General features: G+C 44.8%; 1 protein-coding gene across 2 annotated transcripts in view; it reads right to left on the bottom strand.

Annotated features, from left to right (window-relative positions):
* Positions 1-11,876, bottom strand: part of PRDM10 (PR/SET domain 10) — a 97,808-nt gene extending 85,932 nt beyond the window's left edge. For both annotated transcript variants that reach the window (XM_082628377.1, XM_082628376.1), the window contains exon 1: positions 8,056-11,876. The gene's annotated coding sequence lies outside the window, so the exon portion shown is untranslated. The remainder of the gene's footprint in view (positions 1-8,055) is intronic.
* Between the last annotated feature and the right edge of the window lie 742 nt (positions 11,877-12,618).

Below are 12,618 nucleotides of genomic sequence, written 5' to 3' on the forward strand. Positions count from 1 at the left end.
TCAAGTGTCTGAATGTGTGTGAGACTATTTCCGGACTCCTTGGGGTGTTCAGTTGGTCTACTGCTCTAACCCGGTGCCAGGATCACACTGTCTTAATTATTTAGCTCTTGATCTCTGGAACAGAAGTGTTTCCAACTTCTTTTTCTTTTTCAAGAGTGTCTTGCCTTTTCTTGGGCCTTGGCAAAATTTCATCAGCTTGTCTAGTTTTTTTCAATTTGCTGGGATTACATTAAATCCGTAAGTCAGTTTCCAAAGAATCAATGCCTTACAATATTAAATCTTCCAATCCTCAAACCAGTGTCACTCCATTTATTTAGAGTTTATTTGGAGTCACTCAATAAAGTTTCAGAATTTTTTCTGTAAAGGTCTTATACATATTTTGTTAGAATTAAAATATTTCTCCTACAGTTTATAACTGTTGAAAAACCACAAATCAGAAAAAAAGATATGATTTTTAAATGATGTATAAAAAGATATAATTTTTTGATGAGATTCCTAAGGTTTGGGAAAAGTATATATAAATATGAATATCAACTTTCTTAAATTTTAAAATGAAACAAAGTTCATCAAAGCACAATTACTGGGCTTCCCTGGTGGCGCAGTGGTTAAGAATCCGCCTGCCAATGTAGGAGACACGGGTTTGAGCCCTGGTCCGGGAAGATCCCACATGCCACGGAGCAACTAAGCCCGTGCACCACAACTACTGAGCGTGTGCCCTAGAGCCTTTGAGCCACAGCTACTGAAGCCCGCGCGCCTAGAGCCCATGCTCCGCAACAACAGAAGCCACCGCAATGAGAAGCCTGTGCACAGCAACGAAGGCCCAACACAGCCATAAATAAATTAATTTAAAAAAAAAAAAGCACAATTCCTGCTCCATAATTTAGTTTTAATTCTAGAATTATTGTTTTATGGTTATGTCATATCTCACTTCAGAGGGTTTAACATACTTGAGAAAACTTGTGTGTCACATAAACAAGTCCTAAACATCTATTAGTCCTTATATTTATCAAATTATGAAGTACTGGAAATCCAGAATACTTTTTTTTTTTTTGGCCGTGCTGCACGGCTTGTGGGATCTTAGCTCCCCGATCAAGGATCGAACCCAGGCCCTCGGCAGTGAGAGCACCGAGTCCTAACCACTGGACCGCCAGGGAATTCCCCAGAATACTTTCAATTCATCAACTTCAAGAGAAAAAGAATAAAAGAGAAGATGAATAAACGATGAGTAAGAGGCTGAAATCTCATAAATATACATACCACTGCCTGGGACCGAGGAACCAGACACCCTGCTCCCGCCACCCACATCATTCACTAAACTGCCTCCTTCTTCTCATTTGTAAAGTAGTTACAACACCGTTCTGTCACTGTCGCACAGTAAGAATTAAATGTAAACAGGTGTCTTAGAAAGGACACTTAAAAGTCAGTCAAACACAAAGCAATAATTAGTCAAAGGATTATAGTTTTCCTCTATCAGAAGAACATGATAATAAGGGTGCCTATAATCATGGTTTGTGGCAAGACTGAAAATAACCCCTAACGGATTGGCCTCAAAATCTTCAAGCAATGCCAACAAAATGGTGAGATTTGCATCCAAAAATAAGAATTTTGAAGAAAAGGGAGGAAAATTCCAGAGCTCACTTTAATGTCTTATGTTAATTGTATTCACTCCTTTATTCCTCCTAACATTTTAGAGCCCAGTAAGTAAAAGGCACTTTTGTACTGCATTCTGTATGAGGGGACTAAAAAATATCCAAAGCTTCTAGGAATGTACAATATGTTTAGGAAGCAAGAAATAAGCACAAACAGTTGCTATGCGATACTAATTAAGCACTCGATAAATGTTACAATTATTACAAAGCCGTACAAAAATCCTGTAGGGCATTCAGAGACAAGAGGGATCCCTTTCAGGTAAGATGTTCCACCTCCCTCCCCCACTCGGCTTTCACCTGGCTCCAGGGCAGGGCAGACCGACACCTGTTTGTCTGTATGGCCTGTGAACTAAGAATGGTTTTACATTTTTAAATGGTTGAAAAGACAGAAGAAGAATATTTTGTGACACATGGAAATTATATTACTTCAAATTTCAGGGTCCATAAATAAAGTTTAATTGGAACATGGCCATGCTTTCACACCAGGGGCGGAGAGTAGTTGCTTCAGGGACCATCTGGCCCACAAAGCTGAAAATGTTTACTGTCTGGTTTTTTGGTTTGTTTGTTTTTTGTTTTTGGGGGTTTTTATTGGGGGGCGGGGCTTGAAGTGCAGCATGCGGGATCTTAGTTCCCTGACCAGGGATCAAACCCGTGCCCCCTGCATTGGGAGTGCTGAGTCTTAACCACTGGACCACCAGGAAGTCCCTATTATCTGGTTCTTTACCAAAAAAAGTTTACTGACCACCGCTCTAGAAGGATGGATGGGGTTTTGGTGGGCAGAACTGGGCAAGGAGGGAGAAGTGGGCAGAAAGGAACAAACCTTCCATTTGAGAAATGAAGGTGTGAAAACATGAAGGAAAACCCCAGAATTGCAGGGACAGTGAGAAGACTAGTTTGGCTGAAGCAGAATATCCAAAATCAGTAAACAGTTATTGAGCCATTTATACCACTGTGGACAGTGATAACAGGCATTCTCACGTGGGGTCTTTGAGGCTGGTACTATTATTATCCCCATTAATAATTAAGAAACTAGATTAATAATTTGATAAAGAAACTAAGGCTCACAGAAGTTAACTAATGGGCCCAAGATCACAGCCAGCCAATAAAGCTGAGCTCTAAATCTAAGTTCCTTTGCCCCCAGAGCCCATGCTGTTAAATTTGACACCGTATCAAACCCCCATATAGGGTAGTAAAAAGAAACACATCCACAAAGGTACGTAAGGGCAAAACGGTCAGTTTTCAAATATAGGTATAAAAAGAATATGATTTTATCTGTATGTTATGATTCTTTGTGCTTAAAAGGATAGTTGTCCCATGAGCTGGTCCAAAGTGTTCCACACTTAGAAGCAAACTATTGTGGCCTTTTTTTTAATCACAGGAGAAAAAAAAAATTATGAGCTTGATTTTTTCAATTTCAAGTTTCTCCCAGAAATATTTCTTAAATCTCTGAAAAAACAGTACATTGTAAAAATCAGTAAGTGGCAGACCAAGCTGGGGAAAATTCAGCTGATTATGCTTAGCTCAACTTTTTTTTTAATGGATTATGTGCTTAACAGATGTCATTTCATTATTTTAAGTTCAAATGATTAACTGAATATATTTATTCAGTAACAGTTAACTCAATTACCTGGAAATGGTTTTGAGATTAAGGTATTCTTCAAAAGAATAATAATGCTTCTGTGAGAGCCATCATAAGCACTAAAAGAAATCAGACACATCTACGTATAAGCAGTATCTATTGGCTGAAACTATAGAAACAAAGAGATAATACACTGTATGATGACTTACTGCCACTTGGGCGCACTCCCGCCCATTAGACTAAGCCTAAGGCGGCTGTTCAGCGAACAAATCAGGCAAGCCACGCATGCAACCCATATACATAATTTTAAATCTTCTAGCAGCCACATTTGTTAAAAGTAGAAACAGGCAAAATTAATTGCAGTAATGGATTTTATTTAACATGGGATATGCGACATATCATTTCAACATGTAATCAATATTTTAGATATTGAAATATTTCATTTTTTTCATACCAAATCTCAAAATCTGGCATGCATTTCACACTCACAGCACTAGCCATATTTCAAGTGCTTCACTGCCATATGTGGCTACTGGTAACCATACCGGACAGCACAGATCTGAGGGACAGCAGGAAACAGGCCAGACCATGAGAGCCAGACCGTGAGAGTGAAGGATGTGGGTAAAAAAAGCGAGCATTTAGCTCCAATGCTCTGATGCTGAAATAAATGAGTTCAACTAAGAAGTGGATAACAAACAATAATAGACTATTTTCCCAATAGCAATCTGTATGTTTGGAGTTCTTAAAGCGTTGCACATTACTGATTATATATATATATATATATATATATATATATTTTTTTTTTTTTTTTGCGGTACGCGGGCCTCTCACTGTTGTGGCTTCTCCCGTTGCGGAGCACAGGCTCCGGACGCGCAGGCTCAGCGGCCACGGCTCACGGGCCCAGCCGCTCCGCGGCATGTGGGATCTTCCCGGACCGGGGCACGAACCCGTGTCCCCTGAATCTGCAGGTGGACTCTCAGCCACTGCGCCACCAGGGAAGCCCCCTGATTTTATAATTTTATAATGAGTGTCTTCACCACATTTTTAACTAGTCTTGCTATAATTGTGACTTGGTATAATCTATAGCATCCCACCTCCCTCTCCATTTCCTCAACCCCAATTCTTTAAAATATTTCAAAGTTATCCAAAAAGAACCTACTTTCAGCTGCTTTCCACAACCTGAACATTTAAAATCTACACAGGTCTAGGCAACAGGAAGCCCAAAGCTACTGACGGACTTTGGAAAGGGAGTGGAAATAATGTTTCAGTACTAATAGTAAATAGCAGTGTCACAGTAGGGCTGCAAGGAAATAAACTGGAAAGGCACCACGTCCACATAAGTCCTGAACTAGGCTTATAACTTTGAGAATAAAAAAAGGAAGGAGGCCAGACACCCTTTAGCAGTAATCCATGTAAACAGCATAAGGCCAGAGAGGGAGAGGAAGGTTTCAACAGAGAATGACCAATATAATAGTCAGAAAAAGCTCCCGCCTCACCTTCCTGCCCCTACCCAGTACCCCTGGAGAATCCAGTGGGACCATTCTGCAAAGATTTGGTTATAGTAGAACACTTCCTTTTTCTTAACTCGCCGGCCCCTTCTAGACACGAGACCAAATGCTCATTTGCTAATCTATTAAAGCACCTATGATAAATGTAAACAATAAATTTATTGTTTAACCAATAAATTCTGCTTGTGAAAACCACACAAAAGGCTGGGCAGGGTGTGTCTACACTCTCTGGGACAGAGGTGGGTGGGGGAAGACTGTGTGTTTTAGTGGCAATAGGTCAAAGTACATCAGCATTCTTTTTTTTTTTTTTTTTTTTTTTTTTTTTTTTGCGGTACGCGGGCCTCTCACTGCTGTGGCCTCTCCCGTTGCGGAGCACAGGCTCCGGACGCGCAGGCTCAGCGGCCATGGCTCACGGGCCCAGCCGCTCCACGGCATGTGGGATCCTCCCAGACCGGGGCACGAACCCGTGTCCCCTGCATCGGCAGGCGGACTCTCAACCACTGCGCCACCAGGGAAGCCCAGCATGCTATTTTAAAACAAACTCTGGCTAAACAATTCCAACATTGCAATGACAGGGTGTTTAACAGTTTATCATTTGCACCAAATGAAATTATGCAGTTACCATGTGTTCACCAGTGCTTAAAATGTAAAATTATTAAGGAAACCAAAGTTACAGTTCAGTATTTCTCAACTCTTGGAACAGTTCTGCTTGTTACTCAGAAACCTATCCCATTAGGTTACCTATGATAAATTTAAACAGTAATCAATAAATTCTGCTTGTGAAAAACAGTGAATCAAATTTCATAATTCCTTTAGTTCAGAGGATTTCATGATGCCCCCTTCAAGTAATGGGGAAAACTACCGAAAATGGAAAATCATCGGTGACGTCATTGGGTACCTATTTACATTAAAAAAACAAAAAAACAAAAAACCTAGATGTGAAAACCACATATCATGTGCCAAGTTTGTAAAAATGTTTATATGCACACACAAAAAAGATTTGAAGCATACCAAAATATCAGTAGAAATTATCTCTGGTAATTGTACTTCAGCTAATTTTTACTTTTTATACTGTTCTATATTTTCTATGTCTTCTACAGTGATCATGTACTACTGTTAAAACTAGAAGAAAAAAATAAATTCAGACAAGTGGCAATTGAGGCGGTGCCAACCAATTTAGGATTACACTGGATTGATACACTATCCCTTATACCATCAGAATCTCTTATTAAAAAGCACTGAGGGGGCCTCCCTGGTGGCGCAGTGGTTGAGAGTCCGCCTGCCGATGCAGGGGATACGGGTTCGTGCCCCGGTCTGGGAGGATCCCATATGCCGCGGAGCGGCTGGGCCCGTGAGCCATGGCCGCTGGGCCTGCGCGTCCGGAGCCTGTGCTCCGCAACGGGAGAGGCCACAACAGTGAGAGGCCCGCATACCGCAAAAAAAAAAAAAAAAAAAAAAAAAAAAAAAAAAAAAGCACTGAGGGCCCTTGAAGACGTGGGCTTTGCCTTATCTGTAATACATGGACGATTATATTCACATATACAGTACACTATACAGTATTATATTCAATTATATTCACATATACAGTACACTAACGTGTGGTGGAGCATGCCGCAAAACACTAGAAAACTAAAAATGGCTTATTTAGAAAAAGACAGCGGTTTAGCGCCCTTGCAAAACGAAAGAGCGGAGCCAAGAGTGGGTGCTCAAGGAATGAGGAAGAGCCACAGGTGGGAAAAAAGTCTCGCTCCAAAATTTTTAAATACGCATCTATTACTAAATTGTTCTCTTTAAAACGGCTCACTTTGTCAATTTCACTTCATTTAAAAATAAACCCAGAAGTTACTTTGTAAACATATCGGATTGCATCAACACTGCTTGAAGCATGGCTTTGCCCCAACCAATTTTTCTTTTTTTTTTTTTAAATTTTGCTTTTTCAATTCTAGAGCATCATGTAAGTACGGTTCCTCAAGCTGCTGCGGTGCTGGGGATGGAGTGGATGGAAGGATACCAAAAACACGCAATGTGCCTTCCTGCCCTCAAAGAGCTTCCAGCAAAAGGTGGAGGGAGAAACAAAGGAGCGGGTCTGAAGCAGAGGCCGCAGAGCGTCACGAGTGATTTTGTTTTTAATGAACGTTAAGTGAGTGCTTTTGGGTTTAAAGAACTTTTGGGGACGATTAGCCGGGCAAGATATGAACGGGCTTCGACGCAGATGGCACAGGGCCGCGCTGGGTGGGACTCCTCACACACCGAACCCTCGACTGCAGACCCCAAACCAGCCCGCTTTGTGCTTAGACCTACACAAACATAGATTGAAAATGGATCGAAACCCAACCAATCCGCCAAGCAAGGCTAAGCACGTACGCACGCACTATTCCAAAGCGCTGCGTACAATTTACTTAGTGGAGGACCTAATACGTGGTCACGGGCTACAGTGCTTAAGGAAAGCTGACCCTCGGCTAGCGACCGCGCACCACCAACCCGCTCCCCAAAGGCCTCGGGCTCGCGCCTCTGCACTCGACCCGGAGCGCAAGTGGACCTCGGCCTGCGCCCTGCCCACGGCGGACACCATGCACCACGACTGACCCAAACAGGCCACCCCCACGCCCCCCGAGCGGGGCCTCGCGGGGTCCCGGGACGCCAACTTGTGCGTAAGGGACGGAGAACCAGCAATCAATGGCAGGACGGTGGCGCAGCCTCCCAAGACAAAGCAGGGCGCCTAGTCCACGGAGCCCGCCGTCCCCGAGCTCCGGGCCCAGCCGCCGCCCCCGCGCCCGCCGGCCAAGACGGCCCGCCGCACCCCGAGCGGCCGCCCAACCGCCGCCGCAGGAGCGCGCAGGGCGCCCAACTGCCGTCCCGGCCCAACCAACGCGGGCAGGGGAGGAGAGGTGCGCGCGGCCGGCGGAGCGTGCGAGCCGCTCGGGGGTCGCAGGGGGGAGGCTGCGCGCAGGGAAGGCAGGGCGAAGAGGCGCCGGAGCCATGGCTGAACGCAGCGCCAGGAGGGGCTCCTTTAGGGTTTTTGCCCCTTTCCCCTTGGAAGGTGCAGATGGTTTGACCCCCCACCCCGAGTGAGGTGCCTCGTCCCAGCCCCGACTGGACTGTACCATCGGGCGGTGCCGCCGGGATTTCTCCCCCACCACCACCATCAAGTCCCCCCCCAACCCGGGTCCGCGGTCGGTTGGCCCCGGCCGGGCTCTGAGACGCGGAAAGAGCTTGGCGCCATTTTGGGTGGGACTAAGCAAAGACGAAACACCCTCCCAGTCGATGGGGTACTCTGGACGCTGGCTTATCCGGTTCCCTTAATCCTTTAGGTACTTACACGATGTTGGGTGAGGGGAGCTGGAAGATCAGCGGGTCCCCGATCCTCTCTCCCTAGGGGTGATGGAAATCAAACCCCCCCGCCACCTCCAGGTGGTTCTTCCCGCCGCAGAGTGGGAGCTGCATAAAAGGCGGGGCCTCCTTAGCATAACCTGCCTGGCAACCTGATCTCGGCGTTATGTGATTGGTTGAACTCTGTAAACTCCATGCCTCGCCTAGAGAGGAGTAACGCTGGGGCGAACTGACAGGCCCAGATTTAAGACTCATGACGAAGATCCTGAGACGCTTATTCAGTCAGCGGAGAAGCTAAAAGGAGATTCACACAGTGGCCCAATGACGGAAGGCCTCTTTATTTCGTGCTCTGCTGTTCGTTTAAAGTCCAATCAAAGAGCGGGTCTCAGGCACCGCTAGCCTGCGTTTGTGCTCTAAGCCAATCAGAGAAGCCGACTCGTCGGTTTCAGGGTCAAGACCGCTCGGAGGGACCGGCGGCGGCGGTCCAGGTGGGGAGTCTTCCAGCCTTGCTGCCCAAGATTGGGAGGAGGAGCTGCTCGTCGGGTGCTGCACGCCCCCAGACGGCCCGCGTCCTGAGAGCTGCGCCCCGGGACGCGGCGGGCAGAGGGCGCGCGGGCTTGGAGGCGGCTCGGGCCCCGGCAGCGGGCCGGCTTGCGGAGCGCCCAGCCGAGCCCACGCCACGCGCGGAAGCCCTGCGCCTCGGAGCCGGCCCCGGCGTCTGACCTCAGCCCGGTAGAAGCCCGGAGTGCGGCGCTGCGTCTCTCCTCTCCCTTTACCATGCTGAAAGGAAGTGATTTTCACAAACATGAAGATGTTATTCAACCCTGGTTAACCAAGGGCTAAACTCACTCTTTTCTTAACCTCTCAGGCTTCCACATCGTACCATCCCTTAAAATTGCCTTCGCAAAGCAGCCCAGTTGCAGAGAAATGAGCTCGGGCTTTGCAGCAAGATGCCAGCTGCAGTTCCCCGCCCCTAATACGAATGGCAACTAGAGCCTGAAGAGACCTTGAGCCTTTGGACCTTCAGGAAGCCGTAATCCTGTCCATGACATCTAACTTGCTACGTTATTTTGAAGATTAAGTGGGATTTACGTGTAAAATACTTAGCACACTAGATCTTAAACGTGTAGAAGTATCAATGATGATAAAATATACAAAATTGCTGAACTATTGGCTAACCAAGAAAGTACCACTAAGCAAAAGACCTAAGAATAGAAAACACGGGGCGGTGGGCGAGCGGAGGATGTAAAATGCATTCAACAATATCCTATTTACTGTTTATTTTTAAAACTGGAAACAATCTGGGAAATTTTGGGAAAACATTGTTTTTAGAATTTCAGGACTGTTGACTACCTTATAAGCAACTTGATGACTAACCCATGTCTTGTTCCTCCATAGACTCCTGTGCAGGCTGTCAGTAAACACTTGCTGAATTTAATTGAAAAGAAAGCATATTTGGGGTCTGATGAGGCAGACCTTAACATTTATAGTGAGAGATGCTATTAACTCTTACCTGGATATAAAGACACATGAAAGTCAGATGCCTTAGGAAAGATGATATTGATTAAGAGAGTCACTGGAATGTTCTCTTTTGGTGCTGTGAGTAGACAATGCCAGAAGTGGACAGGTCCACGGCCCCTAGAGAGAATTTCCCCCGTTTTGAGATTTAACATTATTACATCCTCTCTGAAGGATTGGGATCATCACAACTGAAGTTTGACCAGAAATGACCGCAAGGAACACAAAAGGGGGAATTGTCATGAGGAATGGGGCTGTCTGGACCGGAGGGCCCAAGTTGGCCTCATGGACTTGGAGAAATTGTCTGAAACTTTATTGGCCATGCAGCTATGCAGGATCTTAGTTCCCCCACCAGGGATTGAACCCGTGTGTCCCCTGGAGTGAAAGGGCTGAAAGCGCAGAGTCCTAACCACTGGACCACCAGGGAATTCCCTAGACCTAAAACTTTAGAGTGCACAAATGTTACAGGTAGACACCACCCCAGAGATTTTGTTATTCAGAAGGTTTGGAATGAGCCTCAGTAATCTGCCTTTTATATAAATGTTTCAATTAATTATTAAATTTGCATACAGTAGAATTCTCTCCCTTCAGTATACAAGTACTGAATATGTACTGTCTACCAGTCACTGTTCTAAACAATGAGGATGGAATGGGGAACCAAAACAAAAAAAGCCCCTGCTCTCGTGGAGCTTAAGTTCTAGTGGAGGCAACAGAAGAAAACATAAATAAATGAGATGATTTCAGGTAATGATAAGTGCTATGAAGAAAATAAAGCAGAAAAATGCAAAGGGGAGGAGAATGCTGGCAATTTAAATAAAGGTGTCAAAGAAATCCTTTCTAAGATGCTAACATTTGAGCTGAGACTTGATTGATGAAAAAAGCCCACGGTGCTAAGATCTTGGAGAACATTCCAGTCTGAGACCAGCAGATGTAAAGGCATGAGGGGGAAAAAAAAAAAAAAAAGCATGCACCTATTCATTCATTCTTCCACAGAATAAATATTCATTGAATGCTTATGATATGCCAGGCACTGTCCTAGGTGCTTTGAGATTTGTCAGTTAACATGATAGACAAAAGGAAAAACACAACACATAAAAATCCCTGCATTTATGGAGAGCTTTCACTCTAACACACTGAAAAACCTAAGAAAGCCTGAGTTGCTAGGACACAGGGCAAGAAATACAGTGGTTCAAGAAAACTTGGGGAAACAGGCAAGGGTCAGATCATATATTGCTTTGAAGGCTAGAGTATGGGAGTTGTTACTGTATTTTAAGTACAACTTAGAGGTTTTAAGCAAAGGTATGATACAGTGTTTTGTTTTGTTTTTAAAGATAACTCAGGCTGCTCTAGGAAGCTTATGTTGGCTGAGGGGATGAGAAATGGGAGACAAGGAGGATAGTAAGGGTCTGCTGCAATATGGTCTAAGCAAGAAATGATGGTGATCTTGACTAAAACAGGAGAAGTGTAAATGGGGGAAATGTATGGATACCAAATATATTTTTGAGGTAAAGCCAAAGAACTTGCAAATGAATAAGAGAATGGGTGAGAGCTGGCATTTCTAGTGATGAAAAGAGAGTGATCAAGACCAACGCATAGGGCTTCCCTGGTGGTGCAGTGGTTGAGAGTCCGCCTGCCGATGCAAGAGACACGGGTTCGTGCCCCGGTCCGGGAAGATCCCACATGCCGTGGAGCGGCTGGGCCCGTGAGCCATGGCCGCTGAGCCTGTGCGTCCGGAGCTTGTGCAAGACCGATGCATAAAGTTGAGACTCGAGTGACCTAGTAAATGTGGATGGCTTAACTGAGGAGAGATCTGGTTAGAAAATTAAGAGTTCTATTATAGTCATGTCAATTTTGAAATATCTTTTAGAAATACAGTTGGACATACTGCAGAAGCAGTCGGAATTCAAGGAGAGATCTGGGCGGCAATACAATTTTAGAATTCATCAGATTATACATTGTATTTCTTTTTTTTTCTTTTTATTGGAGCATAGTTGATTTCCAATGTTGTGTTAGTTTCAGGTGTACAGCAAAGTGACTCAGTTATACATATACATATATCCACTCTTTTAGATTCGATTCCCATATACGTCATTACAGAATATTGAGTAGAGTTCCCTGTGCTATAACACTAGGTTCCTATTAGTTATCTATTTTATATAAAGTAGTGTATATATAAATCTCCCAATCTCCCAATGTATCCCTCCCCCCTATAAACTGTATTTCTTTTTTAAAAAATACATTTATTTGTTTATTTATTTTTTGACTGTGTTGGGTCTTCGTTGCTGTGCATGGGCTTACTCTATTTGCAGCAAGCGGGGGCTACTCTTTGTTGCAGAGCACAGGCTCTAGGCACACAGCTGCAGTAGTTGGGGCATGTGCGTTCAGTAGTTGTGGCTCGTGGGCTCTAGAGTGCAGCCTCAGTAGTTGTGACTCACGGGCTTAGTTGCTCCGTGGCATGTGGGATCTTCCCGGACCAGGGCTCGAACCTGTGTCCCCTGCATTGGCAGGCGGATTCTTAACCGCTGCACCACCAGGGAAGTCCCTGAATTGTATTTCAATACATAGTATTACATGAAGTCTAATTAGATGAGATCATCTAATGAGGATGAGATGAAGGAGAGAGTGTTTATAGAGAAGACAAGAGGGTCCAGGATTAAGCTCTTGGGAGCTGCTGAGTTTAGAGCTGAGAGACAGGAGAGGAACCAATCAAAGAGACCATGAAGGCCAGTAAAACAGGAGAACAGAGGAGGGTGGTGTCTGAGAAGCCAAGGGAAGAGAGTGCTTGAAGAAGGCTGCAGTCATCAGCTGCAGCTAATGATGCTGAGAGGTAAAGAAAGATAAAGGCAGATAACCTGTGGGCCTGGAAAGATGGAGGGGGAATTACCTGGTTATTTGTCAATAGCAGCTTCAGGGGAGGGTTAGGAAACTTAAGAATTGCCTGAAGAAAGAGTGAGAGGTGAAGAGTGATATCTGTTGCCAATAGTATAGCAGATAAGATAGGCCAATAAAAACAACTAAAATGCTGTACATGCTT

Source organism: Mesoplodon mirus (assembly GCF_964341445.2).
Source record: "Mesoplodon mirus genome assembly, chromosome: 7".
Lineage (NCBI taxonomy): Eukaryota > Metazoa > Chordata > Mammalia > Artiodactyla > Ziphiidae > Mesoplodon > Mesoplodon mirus.